Source organism: Mauremys reevesii, linkage group 6, assembly GCF_016161935.1.
Source record: "Mauremys reevesii isolate NIE-2019 linkage group 6, ASM1616193v1, whole genome shotgun sequence".
NCBI classification, from domain to species: Eukaryota; Metazoa; Chordata; order Testudines; family Geoemydidae; genus Mauremys; species Mauremys reevesii.
In genome coordinates, this window is record NC_052628.1 from 25,641,996 (window position 1) to 25,669,739 (window position 27,744).

General features: G+C 46.7%; 1 long non-coding RNA gene across 1 annotated transcript in view; it reads left to right on the forward strand.

The window, feature by feature from the left end:
• The window catches only part of LOC120407488, a 47,840-nt gene that overhangs the window by 517 nt on the left and 19,579 nt on the right, over nt 1-27,744 (forward strand). The window contains exon 2 of the long non-coding RNA XR_005600031.1: nt 245-336. This is a non-coding gene — a long non-coding RNA (uncharacterized LOC120407488). The remainder of the gene's footprint in view (nt 1-244; nt 337-27,744) is intronic.

Genomic DNA, 27,744 nt, shown 5'->3' on the forward strand with positions numbered 1-27,744 from the left:
TTGTTGTTACTTATGATTACTTAGTACTTACATTGTGACACAACCTTCGTTTTGTTTCCTGTAATGGAGTGTTTAACCATTTGACCATCTCAACATCTTCATTTCCAGGGTGGAGTATATATTGATTTATTTGTGTATGTGTGTGTGTGTGGCTGGCCAGGTCTCTGTTCTGTACATTAGGATGGATCAAAATACAGTTTTATATACTCTACCTTTTTACTTTATTAGCATCTTTTTATTGCAGAAAACTGGGGCCAACTCCCGCCATTTGCACCAAGCAGCTTTGGTATGAGCATCAATCAGGAGGCTGCCCTTATCAGCAACCACTGATCCCAGGTATTTAAATTATTTCATTCTTCTAAGCTCTCTGCCTATAATATCCTTTATGGTGGGTCCTCCTTTCTCAGTTGTCATAGCCTCGGTCTTACCAACATTCACTCTAAGCCCACCTGCTCAAAACTGTTATTACTCTACAAACCAGCTTTGAACAGTGGCCTCACAGTCTTCCACCCTAGATCATCAGCATATTCCAAGGTGGCTCCCTTTGTATATTCTCACTTATCACATCCAAGACAAACACAAAAAGGGCTCCACGCTGATGCAGGCCATTTACTGGAAAGTCTCTGCTATAGTCCCATTTGGTTTTGACTTAGGTAGTCACTCCATCATACATATCCTGAATAAGAGGGACATATCCTTCCAGCACACCTCTCTCTTGCAAACTCCACCATACTAATTATCTTGATACACAATCATACCCCTTCTCCAAGTCCACAAAGACCATGCCTGGTTGCCATCTCTTTTCTCTGAAGATCTCCATGAGGATTCATAGAACAAATATAACATCAGTTGTGCTTCTTCACGGCATAATTCCATACTGACCCTTCCAAATTTCAACTCTTCCATGCAGGAGCTTTTCAATAATTTTGACCCATATTTTCAAAGCACGTGATATCATCTTAATCGAGAGATAATTAGCACACAGTGTAATATTTCCTTTATGTTTAGAAATGGGCACCACAGAGATTTTACACCATTCACCCAGCATTTTCTCTTTCTTAAGACTATTATTAAACAGACATGTAAAATACTTGATGCTTCCCCTTTCCAATGACTTCAGCGCATCCACCAGTATTTCAACTGGCGTAGATGCTTTCTCCTTTTTATTTTCCTAAGTGCTTGTACAACCTCTTCCTCCTGTATGCAATCTCTCATACTTCAGTTTGGCTTACATATTCTAAGTTCCTCCCTTGGGTTCTCCGTCCTCAGACTTTACTGAGGGCTTGTCTACACTTACAGTCTTGCCGCTGTAGCTCTTAGTGAAGATGCTACCTATGCAGACGGGAGAGCTTCTTCCATTGGTGTAGGTACTCCACCACCCGAGAGGTGGTAGCTATGTCATTAGGAGATGCCCTCCCATTGACATAGCGCTATCTACACCAGGAGTTAGGTCAGTATAACTGCTTTGCTCAAGAATGTGGATTTCTATACCCTGGAGCAACATAGTTACGTGACTTAAGTTCGTAGTGTAGACCAGAGCTGGCTGGTTGATTCACTATTCATATGCAATATACCATGATCCTTTCTACCTAAGCAAACTCATTCTCATAATTTTCCCTCTTTCCTTAGTGAGTTTGTAGATGGTCTTTTCTCCCTCATATCCTCTTTGTTAGTTATAGCTCATCACAGACCAAATTTTTAGCTGTTGCAACACTTCTTTTGGCCTCTTTTTTGCCTTCATATATGCCATCTTACCACTTGCTCACGCTGCTGGCCTGGCATTATTTAAAAAGTTACTTTTCCTTCTCAACAGATTCTTTATCTTGAGGATTCCAATGCCTTTCTTATCCTTTTTGGCACTGGTTTAATCTCTCCTAGGACTTCACGTGCCATTTCCAGTAACATTACCTTTAGTTTGTACCAGTTATCCTCCACACATCGCTGTGTGTAGTCAGGATATCTAGGTAGTTTACTTATTTACCTATGTTTTCATAATATTGTTTGTTATAACTTCTAACACCACCCAAACATATGTCCAAGTCAGAAATATCCATGTAGACAACATATTCTGAAAACATACAGTATGATGTTTCTATGATTTATTTTTATGTTTTTCTGTATTGTACAGGATTTGAGATCTCTTATAAATTAAATTAGGGTGGCCACATCTACCCTAATTGAATTGGCCTCATTAGCACTGACCCCTCCAGCCCACACACACACTTGGTAAGGCAACTCCCATCTTTTCATGTGCTGTATATTTATACCTGCCTACTGAATTTTTCACTCCATGAATCTGATGAAGTGGGTTATAGCCCACAAAAGCTTATTTATGCCCAAATAAATTTGTTAGTCTCTAAGGTGCCACAAGGACTCCTCGTTGCTTTTGCTTATGAATTGTGCTGCTATAAAACAATATTGGTGGTAATTCAGTTAGTGTGTGCTCTCGTGTAACATTGCCCTGGTGATACAGAGATATAATACTTCCTTCAAAGAAAAAACACATGTTTATCATTTGAACTGTAGTAAAATTTCCAGAGCTTGAAAGGAGCATGTTTGAAAAATCTATCTGTTCAGGCTAAAATTTAAATATTTGGTTTTACACTATATTTAGGACTGACTGGCAGTTAGCCAAGCCAGTTCTTATTGCATATCTGAAACACTGGGTGGAAGGTCATATCGCTGTTGGTTCAAGAAAGTGAATGTTATTGTAAAATGCTGTGTTTTTATTTTTCGTGCATGTCATCCCATTTTGGGTTGTTAGGGAATCTGCAGAATAAAACAACTGTATAATTATTTTGTTTCTGCAAAAATATGAACTCTGCTCTATTTGTAAACAATAGCAGTTCTACTGTTTGGGACATTTTGTAATCCTCAGAAAATGAAACATACTGTATATTGTTGGGACAAGTTATAACTCTTTGCAGTATTTCTCTACTGTAATGTAGTCTAATCATAGAATATCAGGGTTGGAAGGGACCTCAGGAGGTCATCTAGTACAACCCCCTGTTCAAAGCAGGACCAATCCCCAACTAAATCATCCTAGCCAGGGCTTTTGTCAAGCCTGACCTTAAAAACCTCTAAGGAAGGAGATTCCACCACCTCCCTAAGTAACCCATTCCAGTGCTTCACCACCTTCCTAGTGAAAAAGTTTTTCCTAATATCCAACCTAAACGTCTCCCACTGCAACTTGAGACCATTACTCCTTGTTCTGTCATCTGCTACCACTGAGAACAGTCTAGATCCATCCTCTTTGGAACCCCCTTTCAGGTAGCTGAAAGCAGCTATCAAATCCCTCCTCATTCTTCTCTTGTGCAGACTAAACAATCCCAGTTCCTTCAGCCTCTTCTCATAAGTCATGTACTCCAGCCCCCTAATCATTTTTGTTGCCCTCCGCTGGACTCTTTCCAATTTTTCCACATCCTTCTTGTAGTGTGGGGCCCAAAACTGGACACAGTACTCCAGATGAAGCCTCACCAATGTCGAATAGAGGGGAATTATTACGTCCCTTGATCTGCTGGCAATGCCCCTACTTATACAGCCCCAAATGCCGTTAACCTTCTTGGCAACAAGGGCACACTGTTGACTCATAGCCAGCTTCTCGTCCACTGTAACCCCCAGGTCCTTTTCTGCAGAACTGCTGCCTAGCCATTCGGTCCCTAGTCTGTAGCAGTACATGGGATTCTTCTGTCCTAAGTGCAGGACTCTGCACTTGTCCTTGTTAAACCTCATCAGATTTCTTTTGGCCCAATCCTCCAATTTGTCTAGGTCCCTCTATATCCTATCCCTACCCTCCAGTGTATCTACCACTCCTCCCAGTTTAATCTGCAAACTTGCTAAGGGTGCAATCCACGCCATCCTCCAGATAATTGATGAAGATATTGAACAAAACCGGCCCCAGGACCGACCTTTGGGGCACTCTGCTTGATACCAGCTGCCAACTAGACACGGAGCCATTGATCACTACCTGTTGAGCCCGACGATCTAGCCAGCTTTCTATCCACCCTATAGTCCATTCATCCAGCCCATACTTCTTTAATTTGCCGGCAAGCATACTCTGGGAGACCATATCAAAAGCTTTGCTAAAGTCAAGGAATAACACATCCACTGCTTTCCCCTCATCCACAGAGCCAGTTACCTTGTCATAGAAGGCAATTAGGTTAGTCAGGCAAGGCTTACTTAATTAATGCCTTTCAAGTGCTTTGAGATCCTCAGATGGAAGAAGCTATAGAAATACAAAGCATTCCTATGATTATAGCCATGGCATTCAGATAACTAACCAGGAAACAAAATGTCTTAAGTCCCAACTGGAGGGGTGCCTAAGATGTCCTCTGGCATAGACGTCTCTGCTCCTTTTCTCCTTATCAGGAATCAGGGCCTGCAGCAAAGCCAGTCTTCAGGCAAGCTAAAGAGTGCAGCTGGCCTTTAGTAGGCTGCCTGATTGGCTATATGGCCTGATTGGTTGGAAGAGTCAGCAGTGGGCTCTTAAGCCCAGCAACTAGAGCAGTTCAGTGGCTGCCCAAAGCATTCACCCATGGCTGCGACGGCTCCTGTGCCTGCTTGTTCCCAGCCTTGGACCCAGCCATGCTCCTGCCTTGCCTCACTCCAAGTAAACTGGTCCTGACCCTTGGCTCCAATTCCTGACTTCTGACTGCAGCTCTGACCTTGGCTCTGGCACCTGGTCTCTGATTCTGGGCTCTGTTGCGTGACTCCTGCTCTAACCACTGGGCAAAACTGTCCATGTCCTGGGCACTGATGGTTTGAGCAGCCCAACACAAGCAATAGGAGAACTAGAGCTGATACTGCGAGTGTGGAGTCTACAAAGACTAATAGATGGAGATACTGGGAGCCCTACAGACCTTGCACCCTGCAGGTGCAAAATGCAGTCCTGCAAGTTCAAGGTGCATTGCCTTCGGCTCCAACCCCTGCTCCCCACGAGCCCAAGATCATGACCAACTTCGTGGATTCCTAAATCAGTGTTGACTCCTGTTTTTGCCATAGCTGAAGTTGTACCCCACTGACCAAACATGAATGGGACTGATTATCAGTCTGCTTACTGGGGAGGCCGTGGCTTGGATGTTTCTCCTCCTGGAATTATCAAACCTGCTTCTGTGACAATATGAGGACTTTGCCTAAGCTATGCCAGTTATCTTTGATGACCCATGTCAGGAGTGTATGGCCAAAGCTGCACGTCATGTGTTGCTGCAGGGACACTGACCAGTTGCTAAATGTGGAGTGGAGTTTTGATGCTTGGTAGAAAAGATCAAGTGGAATGAGGCCTCCCAGCATTATTGTTTCTATCTCAGCCTAAACAACAATACTAAAGATGAACTGGTATGGGTGGAATCCCCTTCTGGCCTGGATGCTTTAGTTGACCTATGCATCAAGATATCAACTATTGAATGCCACCAACAAAAAAGATGGTTCTCCTGACTCCTGCCAGTCCTGCTGGCTCTGCCTGCCCTCCCATCACCAGTGCCTTCTCTGTCACCTCAATCCATGCAAACCTATCCGGTCCAGACCCGCCTCTCCAATGTTCAGAAGAATTAATGCTGGGTATTGGCCCTATGCATATAATGTAGGGAACCAGGACACTTTGCATCAAGCTGTCCTGCCAAGGTCCAATCTGTATCCTAGTTAAAAAACACCAAGTCCCAGTGGGGGTCTGGGCTGGGTTGGCACCCCTCTCCTCTCCCCAGCAACCCAACCCAACCCTCATCCACCAGTATCCTGGTGATGGCCAATCAGCATCCAATACGTCTCCAGCACCCTGCGATGCCTGACATCAGTGTAGAGACACTAGTAGACTCAGGTGCCTCAGACAATTTCATGGAGCTGGAGTTCACCTGATCACACAATATCCTCCCTCTCCTTCACACCCCACCCCCCTCAACACAAGGATTCCCCTGACTTAGTGGAGTCCACAGAGAGGTCACTCCTTTCATTGGGACTGGTCACCCACCAGATGGTCCCTGAGAGGAAAATACCCATTAAGGTCACTGAGAAATTCCCCAGTTTGGATTAATTTGTGTATGTTGTCCTTGGCTGAGACTGTTGGGTTACTGTCATTATTTATTTATTTATTTATTTGCAATAGTGCCAAGGGACTCCTATCATAGACCAACAAATGCTTAGCAGAAAAAAGCACTAGAATAAAACAAATAATCCCACTGCTCAACACTGTAGTGGCTGCACTAATAGCAACTTTTGTAGTTATGCTGTGAAACCTCAAGTTTTAACACACTCATAACTTTCTGAGATTTTTACCTTTTGGGCTGAGATTTTTCTTGCTTGGTTTCTTCAAGCAAGTGAATTTCTTTTATATCAGAAAGTTTAAAAAAGTACCTCTGGCCATTTTGGAGTTATGCAAGCATGGGGGGAAAAGTGCTTTCCTACTGTAAAAATAATTCAGAACACCTTTTCTCTGCTCCAATCCAGATGAATCTTAAAACTTCAAATGTGGCCTGTAAATAGGCCTTTTGGGCAGAATGTGCTATGTTTGGTTTGGAAAAAAACCTGTTTTTCAAGTAATAAAATTATTTACATCTGAAAATATGGAGCTGAGTAGGCACGGTAGAAAATACTATGAAAAGTTTCTTACATAGGGTGTCAGCAATTGGCATGAGTTTGGGACATGCATTCTGAACATAGACAGGTGGTGCCAGGCCCGAAGGGAAATATGTCTTCATTCTGATTATGGTTACCACAATTCACCTGGAATGAAGAATTGTCTAAGGTGGTGCCCAGTCCACATCCCCACTGCAAACAGCTGTAGCAAATATTACCAAAATTATCAGAAAATATATTTATCATGTTCAATGTGCCCTTTGTGTTGTGGTTGTATCAAGTTTGTTTTCTGGACAAGAAATGAGTATCCTAGCCAGGGTTAAATGTAAGAACACCAAATACAGAAGCAGCCCAACTAGCTCATTTAGCACATGTACATTCCAGTACCTGTTTCATCTTCCTAGTTCTTGAGCATCCAGTTGGTTTAAGGTGGCGATTGACTTTTCCCTGCTGTGGGGTGTGTGGTGTTTTTTTTGGTACTTGTGCCCAGGAGGTGAGCTGCCCAGATCCCATTCCAATATTCTTTGCAGTAGTTGCCCACAAAGTGGTGAGGTGACATACTGAGCTGTAGCTGCCCAGGAGTGGTCAGAGAAATGGGCATTATTGCTGGATGTTCCTTTTCAAAAGCCCGATGGGTATGTGTGTATAGCCCGTTTAGCTTGGATATACTCTGAGGTTTGAACATGGGACCTCTTCCACTAACAGCATGAATTTCTACCACCTAAGCTAAAAGAACAAATCCTGTAGCAGCAGCACTAGCAGCTTTATAAACCTCTGTACATCAACCACCAGAAAGAACTATGTTATGCACAATAAACCATAGGTTACTCATGTAATGGTCAGAATTTGTGTGTGCACAGACCATGGACTTGCACAGTTTTACTTCAGTTTTCATCTTGTCTAAGTGATCAAATCTTTGAAAGTAGACATTCTCCTGTACATACAGGTCACTGTGTGCCTATAGGATTCTCTGAAAATATGAATAAATAATTTCATTAAAATGTAATACTAAACAAATAGTACAAAATAATCAAGACCATCTAGTGCCTTAATTTTGAACAACCTGGAATTATGAAAATGCATTTAAGAATTATACTGTAGTTAATTAAGAGCTTATAAATAGAGATTAGTAAATAATAGAAAACATTTTTCTCAAGTTCATTCAAAATCAAAATTCCAGTTCAACCATGTTTGCAGCCCTTTTGTGTTTTCCTTCTGTGATCATTCAAACACTATTATTGTGAAAATTCATTCAAAGTGAGTGAAGGCTTTGCTTTGGCTACTCAAATATTTGCCAGAAGAAAATGTCAAGCTGCAATTTGTGCTGTGTTGTTTAGTCAGATAAGATGACCAATTAGCTAATGGGAGAAAAACTGCACACCTTATGTAACTAAACAACAAAGCACACATTTTGAATTATGTATATTCACAAATGATCTGCAGTTCAAAAACTTTCACCGAAGAAATTCTGAAACAATTTCTCAGATTCTAAACTGGTAAACATATAAACATTTAGGAGACAGGAATTTCAGAACATTCATAAACAGAGAGAGGCAATATTCAATGACTGGCTTAATCATTGTAAATTATTTTCTATTTTAAGAAAATTTACAAATCACTTTCTCATGAATACTGTTGGATAACCTGGCACTGAAACAAGGTTTAAATATGAGATTTTGATCCAGTTTCCCCCCTACCACCACCCCCATAAAAAACATGGCAAGAACAAAAATATAAAACATTTATTTACCTTAGAAGCACTTTCATTTCAAAAGAGACACAAGCCATGCCTAGCTGTAGCCATTTATATATTTTCATGTACGTGTATTTTAACACAAATGGTACAATAAAAATTGCAACCAGGTTCTGACTGTTTGTTTGTAAAGAGTGCTGGAAAATCACATTTGTGAATGGCTTATCTGTTTCAGCATGTTCGTGCTCTTGTTTATTTGCTTTTGGTGAACTTCTGTGTGAATGGGTTTTGTTAACGCAAATAGTTTGGGGATGGCTTCTTTGTACAGATGAGTGGACAAGGTCAGTCATGCACAAAGGAGCTGTGTTGTTTTCCTGTTTTTAAATATTCCCATCTTCCAATTGTGGAGCAGAAACAAATGCCATGTGACTTAGGTAACCCATCACACATAATGAATAGTAGAAGTGGAAAGGCATGGAAACAACACATAGGCTGGCATCTTTTCCATGAAACTGTTCACAGGACATTTTGTGAACAGAGCCAAAAACTTAGTGAATAGATTTGTAAAAAGCAAAGTCTGCATCCAAATAATTCATTAGGAGAACTAAGGGCAAAACACAGCAAGTTATATATTTGCAATGAGTAATTTGATCAGCTTTGTTGCAGATATGTGCCAACCAGAAAGATTAATAGATTTAGAGGCCAGAAGGAACAGTTAAGATCAAAGACTATGGTCAGAGTAGAGAATAGAGGTGGAAACACTCTTGTCTAGATTCTGGTTTTCCTGAGACCAACCTGTTCCACATAGTCCTCTATGGTGCTTCTCAAGCAGACTTATACAGGAGCATTCTACAGTGAGGCATGGGAGGCTGGGGGCATGGGCTGTGCTTCTTAGGGTCTACACGGTGGTGTATTTTGAAAAATCCCCAAGCAGTCATTTGAATTTCCTTGCTCCAAAGCCTATTGAAATCCATGGAAAGAGTCTCTCACATTGGGCTTCAACAGCCTTCAGATCAGGCCCTAAATGCTTAATTTTTATTAAGCAACAAAGAGCCCTGTGGCACCTTATAGACTAACAGAAGTATTGGAGCATGAGCTTTCATGGGTGAATACCCACTTCGTCAGATGCACATTAAATTAAATTTTATTACACATTTTAAAAAAAAATTCCAAAGAGTCAGGCCTGGAAAAATGACAGAATCTGGTCCTATAACTGTCATTCTTTTTATAAACCAAGTTACATGGCTATATAGCCCCTAATTATCTTGTAATCTGCAATGCATACAAAAGCTGTGTGAATATTAATATTTACATACCATTGGGACATGCAGTCTGATTCCTCTGTGCTGTACTTCTGTGAGTGCTATTCCTTCCAAGAAATGCCTGCCGAAGACAGGAACAAAAACGCAAACGAGGGAATAAAGATAAAGTTTAGCCTCTCACAACATCCAAATGCATTACTGAAATGCCAGAGCTGTGCATGATCTAAACTAGAGAAAAAACTGATTTGGGGAAGAGGGGGGCAGAAGGGGCAATGTGTAACAAAGCTCTTGGATTCATATGTGCATATTACTGCACTTCAGTTGTGCATCTCATATGTTCAGGTTTCGTTCTCGAATCTTAAAATATATTTAAGCAGATGAACAGCTTCATTAGATCAGTGTAATTATATTCTGCTGCCCCAGAATTTTTAAGGCTGCACGGGGAATCTCAGCCTGATAGCTGTCTGTTTGGAATTTAGGCTGGTTGTGTGAGGTTTGATAGGGCTCGTTCATTGATCACACGCATCAGTGGGTTTTGTTCCCTGACCTCTCCTTGTTTTCTCTTATGCGTGTCACCATGGCTCTTGCAACCCTGCTGTTCATCATCATGCAGATCTGCTCATCCTCCACACCAAATTCATGCCTTTCCACCATATGGGCTAATTTCATCCCTTGTTACACCAGGGATTAATTTGGCTCAGTAAGTTTCTTACTGGCCCCAGAGTTGGGACCATTCATAGAATCATAGAAATGTAGGGCTAGAAGCGACCGCAAGAGCTCAGGCCCATCGAGAGTAATTTGGGGCCCCAGAACATCATCTTCACTAGGGCCACACCTGCTCCCACTTCACTTTACTTATACAGATGCTACAGATGTGTTTTAGGAGCCCCTGTTATGTTCTTATGTACCAGATGTGGCTTGACTATAGAGCTTGCTTATACATACCAGATGTGTTCATCAGAAGATCCTTTAATGCTCTGCCAGGTATGACTGAGGTTTGTTTAAATAAGGTATTTTAACCACAGTGCCACCTAGTGGCTGAATGGTATAATACAGTTTAACATTCCATTACTGCTCTCCCTTTTCGTTCTACATTCCTGCCATTTACAATATCACACTTTCCTTGAGGTTCAGTGTGTATCAGTCTGTTAAGCAGTTCTTAACTGAACTGATTTTCTGATTATGCAACCCGTACGCGCAACAACTTGGTCATCTGGCAGTCCATTGGTTGCAATGAAAGGCTCTGGTCAGTCTGGAATCTTTGATTTGTTGTCTTGTTTTGCATCCGCCATCTATAGAGTTTGCTCTGTTCTTTGAGGAACAAACTGTAGATGGCGATGGTTTCTGTTGAACTCTTCACTGTTGGTCTTGATCACATATGATCTGGAGTTGTTCCTCCTTTTTATCCATCCAATTTGACATGAATACAATCACCAAGTTCTAAAACTGGCAGTTCTCTGAGTGTCATCTGTGGTAAAAGTGTTCATAGGCTCTTCTTGCTTTTTTTTCCAATTTGGCTACTCTCTTCATGTTTGGCCACATTCGACAGAGATTCTTGTCCAAAGTAGGAACGGTAGTTCTGAGTTGTTTGCTAAACTATATCCAGCAGCTGCTGTTGGTAGAGCCCTGCATGGATACAGAAATGTGGATCCGCATCTGCCAGGATTAACCCATGATCCGCTAGCCACCTTTTACCTGAATCTGCACCCGCAGTAGAAAGATTTTTCACAAGGGCTAGTGACGGGGAGGGGGGAGGGAGTTACGGGTGGGGGTCTTGAAGCGAAGGGGCACTGTGGGGGTGGGGACTGGGGGTAAGGGGCAGCATGGGGGCAGGGTCTTGAGGAGAAGGGGTGGCATGGGGGGGCTGCTCCTGGGGGCTCCTGAACGATGGCATGCAGCAGCAGTGTGTGTTGGAGCACAGTGGGGCAGAGGGGTGGGGTGTCATGGCCCCACCCACTCCAATCCCTGTGGCTGGAGGTGGGCCCTGCTGCCCAGAAGCTAGCGGGCTGGGACCATGCCTGGGAGCGCGATCAGTGCTGCCAGGTCAAGTCATGGTGGGGATGCTAGTACTGCTCGAGGGGCCCAAGCTGCTGAACAGGAAGCAGCACAGCGAGAGGTTGCTGGACTGCCCTGACTCCGACCTGCTGCCCAGACCCAGCCACTGGCTGGTAGCTGCCAGCCCCCAAGCGCACTGCACCCTCCCGGGCTGCCTGAGCTGTATACCGCAGGCCAGGTGCCACTGGTGAGTAGAGCCCTGTGCAGTTGTATCTGCATCCAACCCACTATCTGCCAAAATGATCCATGGATATGAAGCAGATATCCATGGATTTGCAGGGCTCTAGCTGATCAGTAACTCAGAAGAGCAAGGAATGAATCTTCCTGTGGTAGGATTTTCTTGGCTGTCTGTACAGTTCTCTCAGCCTCTCCATTTGTTTGTGGGTATTGTGGTCTGCTAGTAATACAATCACAATAAAATTTAATTTGGAATATCTTAAATTCTTCTGCAGTGAATTGTGACCCATTGTCTGTCACTAGTTGTTCTGGAATACCAATCTGACCAACATGCAGTCTGTATGCATAGTTTTTGTCTTTATAAGCTGTTTTTGTGGTGAACTGGTCCATGCAGTTCCGAATACCTCCATGGCTAGTCAGCACTGTGTCAGGTGACTTTAGCTCTGGGAGGGGTTGATGGTGATTGTAAGTCCCTTCTAAGATGACCGTGAAGTCAGCTCCTGAGTTAATTTTAGAGTCGATAGTCTTGCCAGGAATATTCAATTTCAATCTCCAAGTAACTTCTGCATCATCATAAGTGGTAGATCCCAGAGACAATGGCTCTTGATTGTCTGTAATATGAGTCAACTCCCTGACTGCTTTGGTGCGGCAAATAGCTGCAAAATGTCCATATTTCATTCATGCAGAATGTTGGAAATTATTAAGAAAGGAATAGAAAATAAGGGAGAAAATATCATATTGCATCTATATAAATCCATGGCACACCCACATCTTAAATACTGCATGCAGACGTGGTCGCCCCATCTCAAAAAAGATATATTGGAAAAGGTTCAGAAACAGGCAACAAAAATGATTAGGGGTATGGAACAGCTTCCATATGAGGAGAGATTAATAAGACTGGGACTTTTCAGCTTGGAAAAGAGACAACTAACGGGGGATATGATAGAGGTCTATAAAATCATGACTGGTGTGGAGAAAGTAAATAAGGAAGTGTTACTTCTCATAACACAAGAACTAGGGGTCACCAAATGAAATTAATAGGCTTAAAACAAACAAAAGGAGGTATTTCTTCACACAATGCATAGTCAACCTATGGAACTTTTTGCCAGAGGATGTTGTGAAGGCCAATATTGTAACAGGGTTCAAAAAAGAACTACATAAGTTCATGGAGGATAGGTACAACAATGAATATTAGCCAGGATGGACAGGGATGGTGTCCTTAGCCTCTGTTTGACAGAAGCTGGGAATGGGCGAGAGGGGATGGATCACTTGATTACCTGTTCTGTTCATTCCTTCTGGGGCACCTGGTATTGGCCACTGTTGGAAGACAGGATACTTGGCTAGATGGACCTTTGGTTTGACCTAATATGGCTGTTCTTATGTATTACACCATGCGCCTCTGGCTGGTCATGCTTCATTTCTTGGATTATGCCTTTTTCCAACACCTTGTGTATGTAGACTGGAATTTGTCCCTCTTAGCCTGGAAATTCTCTGTCCTTGTCTCATGGATAATGATTTTTACCACTCAAGTGTCTGATCGTATCTAAGCTAGTTTCAAGTTTTCCTCTGCCTTTGTTCTGTTGTTTGACTAATTCTGACTGCTTTGCTATCTGTATAGCTGTGACTAGCTGGTGTGAAAGAATTTTATCTGGTGCTTTCATGTTTTACATTCCTACAATCAGTTTTCAGCCAATGTATGCAGAGCTCTTATAAAATATTCAACATTTTCCCTGGTTATTGAATGGTCTGGTGAAAACAGGATCTGGATAGGAAATGATGTAGGAGCTGGCTACACCTAGGAATCTCCAGCTGGCTGGCTACACTGGCTTTCTAGCCCCTCTGTACCACCGGGGCAATGCAAAGAAGCAAGTCTAGGGAAAAGACTCTGACTCAATCTCCATTAATATTACATAGGTCATCACAAACAAAAGTGTAATGACATATGTAATATTAATGGACACACTTCAACTCCTAGCCAACCTGTGATTATGGTAACAGAGTGTCTCAGGTTCACATCCTCCAGCCCAAACCTGTCTTGATGTGTGACATGTCGTCTCTTGGGACTGGATGCTGCACTTGTGGGGGAGTGGCCTGGATCTCCTGGGCTGTTTTCACTTCTAACATCTATGATGTTGAGGTAGATAATATTGTTGATCATCCATGCAGGTCGATTGAAAATAACTATGGTTCTTCTTCGAGTGATTGCTCCTATGCATTCCATGTAGGTGTGCGCGCCGCGTGTGCACGGCTCTTCGGAACATTTTTACCCTAGCAACTCCGGCGGGCCGGCTGGGCGCCCTCTGGAGTGGCGCCGCTATGGCGCCGGATATATACCCCAGCTGGCCCGTCTGCTCCTCAGTTCCTTCTTACCGCCCGTGACGGCCAGTTGGAACAGTGGACTGCTCCTTTATCTTCACAGCCCTAGCGTTTCTCTATTTCCTATGTGTACATAGTTGGTTAAGTTAGTTTAGTTGTTAGATTAGTTGAATAAGTTTAGTTAGATATAGTATAGTAAGGGAATTAGGGGGGTTTAGCCCCTCTTCTTCCACAACCGGTGCGGGCTCATGCACAAGGCACCGGGGTTTAAGCCCTGTGCGGCTTGCCAGCAGCACATGCCTGTCGGGGACCCGCACGACTCCTGCCTGCACTGCCTTGGGGAGACCCATCGTCCAGATAAGTGTCCCATCTGCACGGAGTTTAAGCCGAGAACTAGAAAGGAGCGGGACACTCGCCTAAAGCAGCTCCTTATGGAGGCAACACTTCAACCTCCCGCGCCGACCCCAGCGGCACCAAAGTCGTCATCGGCGCGCAGCGCACCTGCGGCCCCGAGCCGCTCCGGTACCGAGACTGCTCGAGCTCTGCAACCGGCACCGGCGTCCCGGCACCGTTCCCTCTCTCCAGCGAGGAAACGGAAGATGGCGCAGACGGCCTCTAAGCCGCATGCTCCGGGACCGCTTGCCCAGCCACCACCGGCGCCTCCGCTACCGGCTGCGGCGGTGCACAAACCGTGCACGGTACCGTCGACTCCGGTGCCGCAAGAGTCCGTTGAGTCCGGTACCACCCTGCTCCCTGGTGCCAACTGCGGTTGAGCTACAGCTCCCGTCCATGCCCGAGACCTTCTCGACGGCGAGAGAGCTCATCGAGCTCACAGAGGCACCGAGCCTCCAGCCCCCGGCACCGCCGGTGCGGGCCGTTCAGTCAGCGGGCAAGCCGGCGATGATGCGGCCGCCTCCCCCTGACGGACGAGATAGACGACGGTCCCGGTCCCGGTCCCGGTCCCGCAGACGGTCTCCGCTACGCCGATCCAGGTCCCGGCACCGTTCACCATCGCGGTACCGCTCCCCGTCTCAGCGCCGGTCGCAGTCCCGGTACCGCTCAACATCGCGGTACCGGTTGCACTCCCGGAGACGCTCCCGGTCACCCGACCGTCGGTACCGAGGGAGGTCCGGATCCCGGTACCGTTCCCGGCACCGTGACTCCCGAAGCCGCTCCCAACGTCGTCGGTCGAGGTCACGGTCGAGCTCCCGGCACCGGTCGAGCTCCCGGCACCGCGATGACCGGCACCGATCCTCGGCACCACCCAGGGACATACTGCCGGCATCCACGGCGCAATCTTTCAGCACCTCTGCCCCGCCTTGGCCTTCTTGTCAGCCCTCAGTCGCCTCTCAGGCGGGCAGCAGGAGAGATCTCCGGGCCGACCCCCAAGGCCAGGACCACGGACCGCAGCAGTGGGGTTTTTGGGTCCCCTGGGCCTACCACGAGCCTCAAGGACTCCCCTTTCCCCCGAGGCACATGGGCGCCGAACATAGGGGGCCGGAAGCCACGGTGAGCAGACCTCCCCCATCACCACCGGGTGAGGCCCCGTCGCCACCTGGTCCCGCAGAGCATCCAGGGTCCGAGGCGGCTTCACACCCCCTGGAAGAACCAGCTCCAGAAGCGGTGATCCAGGGTCTGTCCTCCTCATCCTCGCCGGATGAGGCGGTGGCGGGGGCTTCTACAGCAGACCCCCCTCCTATTGACTTGTGGGCCAACCAAGACCTTCTTCACCGGGTGGCAAAGGCTATCGACCTCCCCGTGGCGGAGGTCCCAGAGGATGACGACCCGGTGACCAACGTCATTGGAGCTGAGGCCCCGCTGCGGGTGGCCCTGCCCTTCATCCGCCCCATACAGCGGAATGCCACTACCATCTGGCAGTCACCGGCGTCCGTCCCTCCCACCGCGCGTGGCGTGGAGCGCAAGTACTCGGTCCCACCCACCGGATACGAGTACCTCTATACGCACCCGACTCCGGACTCCCTCGTGGTACAGTCCGTAAATGACCGGGAGAGGCATGGGCAGCCCGCTCCGGCGCCAAAATCCAAAGACGCACGGCGCATGGACCTATTGGGCCGGAAGGTCTATTCGGCGGGTGGCCTCCAGCTCCGGATTGCCAACCAGATGGCTCTTCTCGCTCGTTACACCTTTGACATCTTGGTGTCCCTGGCGAAATTTTCGGAGCTGATCCCAACAGCCTCACGTCAGGAGTTCTCGGCCCTCCTGGAAGAAGGCAGAAAAGCCTCTCGGTCCTCCATCCAGGCCACTCTGGACTCGGCGGACTCAGGAGCCAGAACCCTGGCCTCAGGTGTGACCATGAGGCGTATCTCCTGGCTGCAGTCCTCCACATTGCCGCCTGAGGTGCAGTACACCCTACAAGACCTCCCGTTCGACACTCAGGGTCTCTTCTCGGAGAAAACGGACTCCAGGATTCAGACCCTCAAAGGTGGTCGGATTGCCATTCGCACCTTGGGGATGCACACACCGGCTACTCAGAGGAGGTCATTCCGGCAGCAGCCCTACAGGCCCTTTACTCAGGCCCGGTCACGGCCGTATAATAGTTGGCGTGCTAACTTGAACCGCCGTAGACCATCGGGCAACAGGCGCAACCAGACCCAGGCCCCTTCCAAGGCCCCTCAAGGGCCCAAACAGGCCTTTTGATGGGACGCCCGAGGACGGCCCATCAGTCTCTTTCTCGGATCCTACCCCATTATTTTGCAACCGCCTTTCCCGCTTCCTTCCGGCGTGGTCCCAAATAACATCGGACAACTGGGTACTTCGTACTATCCAGTATGGTTACCGCCTTCAGTTTGTTTCGCCCCCTCCTTCCCACCCACCTTCCCCATCCCTCTTCAGGGACCCCTCTCACGAGCAATTCCTCCTACAAGAGGTCGAGACTCTGTTGAGCTTGGGTGCCATAGAGGAGGTGCCGCACGACATGCGGGGCAGGGGGTTTTATTCCCGATATTTTCTCATCCCCAAGGCGAAAGGAGGTCTCCGACCCATACTAGACCTCCGGGAGCTCAACAGGTACCTGCTCAAGCTCAAGTTTCGCATGGTCACCCTGGGGACCATCATTCCCTCCCTGGATCCGGGATACTGGTTTGCCGCCCTCGATATGAAGGACGCGTACTTCCATGTCGCGATTTACCCTCCCCATCGACGCTACCTGCGCTTCGTGGTCAACAGCGCGCACTACCATTTTGCGGTGCTACCCTTCGGCCTGTCCACCGCGCCAAGGGTCTTTACCAAGTGCATGGCAGTTGTTGCCGCAGCCCTCCACCGTCGTCGCATACACGTCTACCCGTATCTCGATGACTGGCTGGTTCGCGGGACATCCCGACATCTGGTAATGGACCAGATGACAGAAATACTATCCCTATTTCGGCTCCTGGGCCTTCTCATCAATGCCGAGAAGTCCACTTTAGCTCCATCGCAATGAGCGGAGTTCATCGGAGTGGTCCTCGACTCCAGTTTGGCCAGGGCCTGCCTCCCTCGATCTCGGCACCAGACAATGGTCTCCATCATCCGGGACCTACACACCTTACCCACGACAACAGTTCGGTCCTGCCTACGCCTCCTGGGCCACATGGCGTCCTGCACATTCGTGACCACGCACGCCAGGCTGCGCCTTCGCCCATTTCAATCTTGGCTAGCGTCGGTGTACCGCCCGCGTCGCGACCCCATAGACATGGTGGTCACGGTCATGAAGCCAATCCTCGATTCGCTCAGCTGGTGGCTGGACCCAGAGGTCGTGTGTGCAGGAGTCCCGTTCCGCCCTCCTCACCCATCCGTCACCCTGACCACGGATGCCTCGGCGTTGGGATGGGGGGCTCACCTGGGTGACCTTCACACCCAGGGTCTCTGGTCGCCCCAAGAGCTCTCCCTCCACATCAACGTCCGGGAGCTGCGAGCGATCCGCTTGGCGTGTCTCGCCTTCCGTGCCCGTCTGCAAGGCCGCTGCGTGGCGGTGTTCACGGACAACATGACGGCGATGTTCTATGTGAACAAGCAGGGCGGAGCCCGCTCCTCCCTGCTCTGCAAGGAAGCGATGCTCCTGTGGGACTTCTGCGTGACCCACTCGATTCGCCTGGAAGCGTCCTTTCTTCCAGGAGTGCAGAACACGCTGGCCAACCATCTCAGCAGGTCGTTCCTCTCCCACGGGTGGTCCCTCCGTCCGGATGTCGTGCTCACAATTTTCCGGAGGTGGGGGTTTCCCCAGATAGACCTGTTTGCCTCCAAGGAGAACAGGAAGTGCCACCTGTTTTGTTCGTACCAGGGTCGCTCCCCAGGCTCCCTGTTGGACGCATTCCTCTGCTCCTGGACGGATCACCTCCTCTATGCCTTCCCTCTGTTCCCGCTCATACACCGGGTGCTACTCAAGCTTCGGAGGGACAGGGCCCACGTAATACTCGTCGCTCCGGCCTGGCCGAGGCAGGACTGGTACACCCTGCTGCTCGAGCTCTCCATTCGGGATCTCATTCCCCTTCCGTTATGGCCGGACCTCATCACACAGGACTTCGGCAGACTCTGCCACCCGAACCTACAGTCCCTCCATCTTACAGCTTGGTACCTGCGTGGTTGACCCACGCAGAGAGGGACTGTTCGGCGGCAGTACAGCAAGTCCTACTTGAAAGCAGGAAGCCTTCCACTCGCTCCACCTACCTCGCGAAATAGAAGCGTTTCGCGCTCTGGTGCGATCAGCGCGGCCTTAATCCCTTCCTAGTCCCTATCCCTACAATCCTGGACTACCTCTGGTACCTTAAAGAACAAGGACTCGCGGTCTCCTCCTTGAAGGTGCACCTGGCAGCCGTGTCCGCCTTTCGTCCATCCATGGGAGGTCGGTCCATCTTCTCTAACCAGATGGTTTCCCGCTTCCGCTTCCTTAAAGGCCTGGACCGCTTGTACCCGCCGGTGCGGCGTCCTACCCCGACCTGGGATTTAAATCTCGTTCTGGCCAGGCTTATGGGACCGCCCTTCGAGCCCCTGGCCACGTGCTCTCTACTCTATCTCTCCTGGAAGACAGCCTTCCTCGTCGCAATTACATCGGCAAGACGAGTTTCTGAGCTCCGTGCCCTAACGGTTAGTCCACCATACACCGTCTTCCACGGAGACAAGGTACAGCTTCGACCACACCCGGCCTTCCTCCCTAAGGTGGTGTCGGCCTTTCACCTCAATCAGGAGATCTTCCTTCCGGTCTTCTTCCCGAAGCCGCACGCCTCACCTCGTGAGCAACAGCTTCACACCCTGGACGTCCGCAGGGCCCTCGCTTTTTATATCGAGCGGACGAAGCCCTTCCGGCGTTCGACCCAGCTGTTTGTAGCGGTTGCTGATCGCATGAAAGGCGAGCCGGTCTCCTCGCAGCGGATTTCCTCCTGGGTGACGGCATGTATCCGTACATGCTACGAGCTTGCTCGCGTGCCACCATGCCGCCTCACCGCCCACTCGACAAGAGCGCAAGCCTTGTCGGCCGCATTCCTGGCCCATGTCCCCATCCAGGACATCTGTAGAGCGGCCACCTGGTCTTCTGTACACACCTTCGCTTCCCACTACGCGTTGGTGCAGCAATCTAGAGACGACGCAGCCTTCGGCTCCGCAGTCTTACACTCTGCCACGTCTCATTCCGACCCCACCGCCTAGGTAAGACTTGGGAATCACCTACATGGAATGCATAGGAGCAATCACTCGAAGAAGAAAAGACGGTTACTCACCATAGTAACTGTTGTTCTTAGAGATGTGTTGCTCCTATCCATTCCAGACCCGTCCTCCTTCCCCACTGTCGGAGTAGCCGGCAAGAAGGAACTGAGGAGCGGATGGGCCGGCTGGGATATATATCCGGCGCCATAGCAGCGCCACTCCAGGGGGCGCCCAGCCGGCCCGCCGGAGTTGCTAGGGTAAAAATGTTCTGAAGAGCCGTGCACGCGCGGCGCGCACACCTGACTGGAATGGATAGGAGCAACACATCTCGAAGAACAACAGTTACTACGGTGAGTAACTGTCTTTTTTTCAATATTTGGGCCTAAACTGTACTCACAAAACAGTCAAAGCACACACAACCAGTGAACTATATTCTTGTGAGATCAGAACAGCTCATTATGCATGCAGTTGTGGTACTTCGGTTTGTATTTCTCTCTTTTCAACCTGCAAATATGTGGTTTCCACATGTGAGGTCCCTGTTTTAGAAACAGATTTATATGCTTTATTAATAATTTTAAATATTTGTTTATTGTACATATTTTTGTTATGGTGACATTATATAAGCAGCTCGATGGGAGCTACCCCTTTAAGAATAAGGTGGGGACACAGTGAGTGAGTGACTGCAGGGTTGGAGCATGCAGAAGGTGTGCTGTGCTGCAAGAAGAGGCTGGACTGTAGCCAGCTCTCTCTGAGAAGATGTCTGTGGGCAAGAAACTCCTAAAGAAAAAGTGTGAATTCCCAGAATAAACAAAGTTCTTGGTTAAAAAAAAAAAAAAAAAAAGCTGAGTCATGTGATGGTGTAATATGTGCATGCACATTTTTTGCAGGGACACCTTATATTCAGAGGTTTGCAAATTTGGCCTTAAATTTCTTATCTAATAATGCTTAAAATGTTGGTTGTTAGGAAGTAGATTTCTAGTCCAAGCATTTAAGAGATCGAGAGAGAAACTATATTCCACTATGACTGGTTAGGGGCACCCTTTCCTTGTCTTTATCTGAGCTCATTAGAACTTGCTAAAAGCTGTGACTAAGGGTATGTTTGTGCTTCAAAAATCTAGGGCAGGGAGTCTGAGACCCAGTCAACTGACTCCTGGGGCTCAGGTTACTGGGCTAAAAATAGTACTGTAAATGCTTGGGCTCCGCTGGAGCCTGGGCTCTGAGACCCTCTTCCCTTGCCTGGTTTTAGAGCCCGGGCTCCAGCCTGAGCCTGAATGTCTATACTGCTGTTTTTAGCCCTGTAGTGTGAGCCCAAGTCAGTTGACCCGGATGCTGATACATGCTGCCGCAAGCCATTTTTTGCAGTGTCAATGTACCCTGAGCCACCCAGTCATTCATATTGTTCAGAATCAGATCTCATTATAGGGACTTTATGGGTGAAGTGTCCAGGTATCATAGTGATGAGTGCCGTACAAGAACTAGATTAAAAAGGATATGATATATGAACAATTCCGTTGGCTTCTATGTCTGACAAACATTGAGTTCCATGCTGGATCAGTTGCACTAATTTTTCCCTTTTTATTTAGACTCTTTTACTTTACCATAAGGCTGGTGGGAATTATTTTTGTTAAGGATGCGGAGGGAAGTTTTGTTTCTCTGGTAAGCTCACCTTTCTCTAGGTACTGCTGAATTATGCCTGCCAGGGCTGGCTTTACCCCTTCAGTTCATAAATTTGCTTCTGAAAAGTAAATCTGCAGAACTGCTGCTTAGCCAGTCGGTCCCCAGCCTATAGCACTGCATGGGATTCTTCTGTCCTTAGTGCAGGACTCTGCACTTGTCCTTGTTGAACCTTATCAGATTTCTTTTGGCCCAAGCCTCCAATTTGTCTAGGTCACTCTGGACCCTATCCCTACCCTCCAGCATATCTACCACTCCTCCCAGTTTAGTGTCATCTGCAAACTTGCTGAGGGTGCAATCCACACCATCATCCAGATCATTAATGAAGATGTTGAACAAAACCAGTCCCAGGACCAACCCCTGGGACACTCCGCTTGATACCGGCTGCCAACTAAACATTGTTGATCACTACCCATTGAGTCCGATGATCTAGCCAGCTTTCTATCCACCTTATAGTCCATTACTTCTTTAACTTGTGGGCAAAAATACTGTGGGAGATGGTATCAAAAGCTTTGCTAAAGTCAAGGTATATCTCATCCACTGCTTTCCCCATATCCACAGCACCAGTTATCTTATCATAGAAGGCAATCAGGTTGGTCAGGCATGACTTGTCCTTGGTGAATCCATGTTGACTGTTCCTGATCACCTTCCTCTCCTCCAAGTGTTTCCAAATGGATTCCTTGAGGACCTGATCCATGATTTTTCCAGGGATTGAGGTGAGGCTGACTGGTCTGTAGTTCCCCGGGTTCTCCGTCTTCCCTTTTTTTAAAGACGGCACTATATTTGCCTTTTTCCAATCATCCAGTACCTCCCCTGATCACCATGAGTTTTCAAAGATAATGGCCAGTGGCTCTGCAATCACATCAACCAACTCCCTCAGCACCCTCAGATGCATTGCATCTGGCCTCATGGTCTTGTGGATGTCCAGCTTTTCCAAATAGTCCTTAATCTGTTCTTCCATCACTGGTAGCAAAAAATATGGTCAAAATGTGGATTTAATACTAATTATCTTATTTACTATAAATAGAGTAGCTCCCAATTTATGGGGCGTTCCATACACCAAAAGACATAGCTTAAAGGAAGGTCCCTACACCCATTCCTTAATCAAGGGACTGATCCCCCATTGGTGTTGTTTTATCTTAGGAATGTGATTATAAATGTAAAGTTAAGTTCTTATACTGTAATTCTTTTGTGCATGCTTGCTTTACTTTTATTGTCATATAATAAAATTTTGACTTTCACCACTTGTGTCACTCAAGGGTCTTAGACTGATTTAAGTAAATTACCTATAATCAAATCAAGGACCAAACCTTGATTATATTATTTTAAATTTTGCATCTAAATATATTAATGGAAATATCTAAATCAACGGTAACACGGGGAGGGTAGTGGAGTTGTCAGTGGTGACTGGGGAAGGGTGAGGAAAATTGGTTTTGGGGAGCTGTTTATGCTACACAGTGTGTCTGGCAGGACAGAGGAAAATCACCAAGCTTTGGTATCTAACTCCACGTTCAGACACACACCTGTCAATCATTCAAATTAGTCTCACCTCCCCATCACACAAAATTCCAAATGACAGCCCGTATTTCCAGTTTCAAAAGTAAAAGATTGAACTTGTCGTCAGAGTTCTTTTCAGAGGGGGCCCAGTTTGGTGCATTGAGGTGGGCAGAGCAAATTCATACTACAGTGAAAATAAAAATTCTAATTGCATTCCAGCATGATGCAAAATGCTCACTCAGGTTTATCAGGATGTAATTTTAAAGAGAGAAAAGTGCTGACTTATGGACATTAAAAAGCTGGTGGTAGCAATAAACTTCTGCACTTAGCTGGGCGTACGGTAGCTCCACTGTCAGTCACAAGAAACCTTTTCACTTTCACCATACACTGCACAGGCCAGAGGACAAATGAACAAATGAAACCTGTAGCCTTTATAAAATGATAGGTACTGGGCTAGATGAACACACAGAGACACAATATTTCTCAATGGTTTTAATGATGTCCACATATGCCACCTTTATTGTGTGTTTATCCTAGAAGATGGATTGTTTTGGATTTTAGAACAGTCTTTGCTCTTAGAATTCACATGCTACATCCTGTAAAGGGTTCAGTTGCAAACTGGCATTCTACAGCCAGGCTTGGGAGTCAAGAATGGTGTGAACCCTCTGATCTTCCCATAGAATCATAGAATATCAGGGCTGGAAGAGACCTCAGGAGGTCATCTAGTCCAACCCCTGCTGAAATCAGGACCAACCCCAATGAAATCATCCCAGCCAGGGCTTTGCCAAGCTGGACCTTAAAAACCTCTACGGATGGAAGATTCTATCAGCTCCCTAGGTAACCCATTCCAGTGCTTCACCATCCTCCTAGTGAAATAGTGTTTCCTAATATCCAACCTAGACCTTCCCCCACAGCAACTTGAGACCATTGTTCCTTGTTCTGCCATCTGCCACCACTGAGAACAGCCTAGCTCCATCCTCTTTGGAACCCTCCTTCAGGTATTTGAAGGCTGCTATCGAATCCCCCCTCAGAGACTTATTTAGTCTCTTCTGCAGACTAAATAAGTCCAGTTCCCTCAGCCTCTCCTCATAAGTCATGTGCCCCAGCCCCCTAATCATTTCCGTTGCCCTCTGCTGGACTTTCTCCAATTTGTCCACATCCTTTCTGTAGTGGGGGCCCCAAAACTGGACACAATACTCCAGATGTGGCCTCACCAGTGCCAAATAGAGGGGAATAATCACTTCCCTCAATCTGCTAGCAATGCTCCTACTAATGCAGCCCAATATGCTGTTGGCCTTCTTGGCAACAAGGGCACACTGTTGACTCATATCCAGCTTCTCGTCCACTGTAATCCCCAGGTCCTTTTCTGCAGAACTGCCGCTTAGCCAGTTGGTCCCCAGCCTGTAGCGGTGCATGGGAGTCTTTTTTCCTAAGTGCAGGACTCTGCACTTGTCCTTGTTGAACCTCATCCAATTCCTTCTGGCCCAATCCTCCAATTTGTCTTAAGTGATGGGACCTCAAGCCATCCCAGAGAGGCAGGAAGGGCAGTCAGTGGAGCGGAGTGATGAGCAAGCACCCAAACAGCAAAGCAAGCAAGGTGCTTTCTTGCCCCTGCCTCAATCAAGCTGGGAGGTGAACTCTGAAGATGCACCTCTGAACTCTGGGTCTGCACTGACCAAGGACGACAACTGTGAGTGGGGTGTGGTGAAGGGAGGGGCACATTAAAGGACCTTTTTGTTGCTGGACTTAAGAACCTGAGGCAAAAGGACACTGTCCAACTAACTCTGGGGTGGATGTCTTGTTCATGGGTTTATGCTTATGAATCCTACTTGTGGCATTTCCCCAACTTAATGCTGGGTTACTTACCTCCTTTTATTAAAAGTTTCTTTTCTACACTGGGACTCTGTGCTTGTGAGAGAGGAAGTATTGCGTCTTAGAGGCATCCGGGGATGGTGTGTAATGGTTTATGTAAATAGTTACATATTATGTTAGAGAAGGCAAGGTCAAAGAAATATTCCTTTCACTCGGAGCAGAAAATGGTGAGGTTTGTTACTAAGCGGGGATCTTAGTTCCTGTGGGAGGTATTCCACAGTCTTGGACTGTCCACTGGAGAAAGTGTTGTCTCTTGTACAGATGAGTTTTAATCTTACTTGTTGAGAGTTCTGTTGTGCCAGAGGAGATCAACCTTGGCCTTCATCCCAGAGCTTTAGTCTCTTTTAGATATTCTGGACCCACAGCATGTAGCACTTGGAAGATAAGGACCAAGACATGGAACTTGATTAAAAATTCTATAGGAATCCAGTGTAGGGAGTGGACAGGCTAGTGCTCATGGTAGCCTGTGTTGTTTGGGAAATGCGCTTCAGCATTGTGTAATAATTGGAATCTCCTAAGCCACAAAAGTTTTCATGCCCAGGAATATCGTATTGCTGTAGTGCAGCTGAGAAGTGAGGAAAGCACGGATAACTGAGGCCAGATCTTCATTCAAAGGGGTGGGATTGAGTCTCCTAACCAATGGAAGGAGTTTGAAAGCATTATTTGGAGATGCTACTATGTGAGAGCTCAGTGTCAGCCAGGAATCCAAGAGTACTCCTGGACTAGAGACTGAGTTGACTAATTATGTGTGTGTACCTTCAACCAAGGGAGACTGTGAATTCCTCAAAATACTTTCCTATGCCAACGAGCATCACCTCTGTCTCTCTCAGGTTCAGCTTCAGCCAGCTGCTGTTCATCATGAGCTTATCTCATCCAAGCGCTGGGCCATCTTGGTGATAGTGGTGTGGTTGTCTGTGGTGAAGGACAGGTAGAGCTGTGTGACATCGGCATATTGCTGACAGTTGAGTCCATGGAGTCTGTGATCAGTTCCGATAGTGACTGCACGTAGATGTTGAAAAGGACCGGAGAGAGAATTGATCCTTGTGGGTCTCCACAAATGAGGACACTAGTGGTGGAGGCAAGGCCATCCTTAGGCATATGCAGCTGCGTAGGGTACCTGAAAATTTGGGGCACCACTGGGTCTTAGTGTTCACCCTCCCGGCTCTTCCTATCCCTGTTCTGACCCTTCCTGCAGGCTCCCACCACAGCTGGCTGCTGCAGCCTGGTGACTCTTACTCCAGCGGGGATCTAGTAACTTAAGAGTGAAAAAGCCTTCCAGCCTGCCAGACCTATTAGCACAACACTGAAACTGTTAAAGAGCCATTCAAGTGGTAATGAAGCCATTTAACAGGCATTTGCCAACCCCCAGGTATATACTGTCATTCTGAATTTACTGACAAAAACAGTTGTGCATTACTGTAATACAGGGGTAGGCGACCTATGGCACGCGTGCCAAAGGCGGCATGTGAGCCGATTTTCAGTGGCACTCACACTGCCCGGGTCCTGGCTCCGCATTTTAATTTAATTTCAAATGAAGCTTCTTAAACATTTTAAAATCCTTATTTACTTTACATACAACAATAGATTAGTTATATATTGTAGACTTATAGAAAGAGACCTTCTAAAAATGTTAAAATGTATGACTGGCATGCAAAACCTTAAATTAGAGTGAATAAATGAAGACTCGGCACACCACCTCTGAAAGGTTGCCGACCCCTGCTGTAATATTTACTCAGAACATGTTAGTCTACACTACAGGACCTTAGTTTAAAATAAAAATATTTCATTATTGAGTTGGTAAAGATTATAAAATCACATCTCTAAAAAATCCTTGCATAGATTTTTAGAGGCACACTCATCTTTAGCCTTAAATGCTTGGATCTTCAGACATATAGTTTTTTAAATAAATCCTTCAAAAGACCACCCTTATCTAAAATACTCATTTTCATTTTAATTACTATAGTAAAAAAACACTTGCTTCCAAAGTCTTCCTGTCCTTTCCGTCCATCTCTTTCTCCCTTCACTCCCCCCCACCCCGCACACCATTGTAGAGCGCCCTTAAAAGGACAACACCCCTTTCCTTCCAGATAGCTGGACAAAGAGTTTCCCTTTCTTTACTTCTGACTATCTGATGAACTAGTTTTAAGAGAACCCTCCAGCAAAATCAGTACCTTAGTAAGATATAAAATCCTTTGTTATGCCTAAAATCTTTGGAAACATATTTTTGTTAAAGTTGGTGAAATTTCATAAACATGTTTATTGTTATGGAGATCACACAAAGTAAATTAGTGTTCCCTTTTTCTAAAAGCAATGAACATTGTTATGAACACACTAAACCTCTGTGACTGATTAATTTAAAATAATGTCTTTGTTTCAGTGAGTTAAATATGTAGTAATCTGGAACGATTACTTTATGAAGGCTCAAGAGTACATTTAAAATATAAAATCAGCTTAGAAATACTGATTAAGAAAATGTAAAACAGAGAAGAGCTGCATCATGCATTCCATAATATTTAATGTTGTATTCAGCAAGACAGCTGACTTGCCCTCACTACAAAGTTTTGCAAATAAATTTCTGACAAACTTCAGGGCATATCAAAAAACTTGTGACTGACATTTTTTATTCCCAAGTTTAGTGCTTTTAATTAGGTACCCTCCGCATGTCCAGTCTTCACCATCTGGCATGCAGTGGAAAACATGCTCCATTTTCTTTAGGAAGAAATTGCAGAAGTGTTTTTCTCAAATGTCATTTGCTTCATTTGGTTTCAGGGATTTGGCTGGAAGGGGGTGAGCAGGGTGGGGGAGGGAAGAGAGGAGGGAGACAGTGTGGAGGGGCAAGGCCTGGGCAGAGTGGGGGCGAGGCCTGGGGCAGAGCAGGGGTGGAGTATAAGCAGGGCCACAGGCAGAAGAGGTGGGCTGGGGAGCCAGTCTCCTCAAGCAGCAGCTTCACACACTGCCCATGACAACAGATAAGAGCGGGTTGGCTCCCGCACACCC